This window comes from Bubalus kerabau, chromosome 1, assembly GCF_029407905.1.
Source record: "Bubalus kerabau isolate K-KA32 ecotype Philippines breed swamp buffalo chromosome 1, PCC_UOA_SB_1v2, whole genome shotgun sequence".
Taxonomy (NCBI): Eukaryota; Metazoa; Chordata; class Mammalia; order Artiodactyla; family Bovidae; genus Bubalus; species Bubalus kerabau.
In genome coordinates, this window is record NC_073624.1 from 37,139,308 (window position 1) to 37,141,504 (window position 2,197).

Consider the following 2,197-nt stretch of genomic DNA (forward strand, 5'->3'; position numbering starts at 1 on the left):
ATTTGACCTTGAGGAACACCTAAAAATGTCTTCAAATCTCCAGGGGTACCTGATCCATATACTCTTGAGAACTACTGTTCGAAAGAACTGCTGAATTTTTACTGGTAAACCAGAATCAAATTTAATAGAGACCAAAGCCATGGTTAACTTTTCTATTCTTTTACTTCTCAGAACAGGCTCTCTGAATCCCTATTAAAAGGCATTGGACTTCCCTCAGTCAGTGGTTAAGACTCCGAGCTTCCAATGCAAGGGGCAGGTGTTTGATCTCTGGTCGGGAACTAAGATCCCACATGGCAGGCAACAGTCGAAAAAAGAAGAAAAAGAAAAGAAGGCTTCCATTGGTAATGGTGTGTAGGAGAAATATCACTGAGGTAATATGCAAAGGTAAACAGAAGCCCCACATAATGTACTTCCTTGTGATAACTGCAAACTCTTGTTTTTAGGTCAGTTTTGTGTTCCACAGGATTTTGAAGCACTTTATAAACAACAATTAATTAAATTTCCTAGGACACCAAAGGAATTATTTCCAAATATAATTTTTGTGTATTTGGCAGACAGTTTAACTGACAGAGAGTTTCAGGGCTTTTCCTGGCTTGAAGGAAAGTTGTGAGCAAAAACAAAGAATTTATCATCAATTTATTGTGACTATAAACACACTATATATTCTCCAGATTGTTTTAATTTACCAGGTTTGTCAGGACTATGGATAATGTTGTTAAAATGAAAATTTCTACTCTCAGTGTCTCAACAGTACTTAACTTTTTTCCCCTTCTTCTTTCTTCCTTTCTTTCTTTTTCTTTCTCTCTCTCTCTCTCCTTCTCTTCCTTCCTTATTTCCTTTTTTTGCTCCTCCCTCCTTTCTTTTTTCCCTCTTCCTTCTTTTCTTCTTTCCTTCCTTTCTTAATTTTTGAAAAAATACCCAAACTATGAAACTCTTCAGATATTAAATCTTAGCCTAGCTCCATAAAATACTTTGACCTTCCAAAGTCATCAACTGAGTTCAAATTCATATTGTATTCCACCCACTGGTGTTCAAGTCAGTTGCAAGAAAATCTTGTCACTCCTCTATTCTAAACCTCCAGTAGCTTCTCAAGTCATTCAAAGGCAGGCCTCTCAGCATGCCCCACAAGAGACCCCCTTACCTTCCTAGAGGCATGTCCTTCTCCTCTTTTGTTGCCACATTGGCCTCCTCTTATTCCTTTGACATATCGGCAAGTGGTCACCTCAGGGCTTTTGCACTTGCTGTTTCTACCACATGGGAGGCTCCTGCCCTCTGATCACCCCATGACCCTGTCCCTTGTCTTTAGGTCTTTGCTGAAATGCCACTTCCTCAGCAAGGTTCCTGACCACCTACTTTAAAACTGTAACTTTGACTCCAGAACTGTCTCTCTTCTCTTTATCTACTCTTCTTTTCTCCATAGAATGTATTACTATCTGTCTGCCTTCCCTCAACTAGAAACCAAGCTATACATGAAGTAGGATTTGTGTCTGTTCTATTCAATGCTGAATTCTCACCACTAGAACATGCAGGAGACACTCAAGAAATACCTGTTGAGTAAAACAACAAAAAGAACTTAGACACGTGTCATAATAGTAAGAAGGTGACAAATCACAAAAATATGCTAAAATATAATAAACATTTATTTCCAGAAAACCATCCTGACACCAGCTATTACATCAAGAAACAAGGACTAATGGACACTCTACTGAATTATTTCTGGCTTAACAATGTTATACAGCTTGTATCGTTTTCTAAAAGGTAAAAAAACCCAAATGAGTTGTTTAATAGATAAAATCATGAGAGGTATGCAAATTCTCCTCATGATTTAGATGAGAGAAGGTACTCTGCCTTTGAACATGATTGAATGTTTCTTGTTTTCTCTTTATGATTTAGAATACCTATTAGCCTAAATTCAATTTCATGAAAATAAATCAAAATGAACCAATAACCAATCTGATTTTCTACGTGAAAATTTGTTGTGATTAATGTAAAAATCATATAAATATATATAAATCAAAGAACAAATTCTATACAAGTGTATGTAATTGTTGATAGAATTTGAAAAATGAAAGCTCAGAAAACAGAGCTAAAAATGAAGAAAATGTGAGAATCTATGTCTCGTTAAGCCTTTTTTGTGGTTTGGACAGTAAAGAGCCTGTCTGCAATGCAGGAGACCTGGGTTTGATCCCCAGGTTGG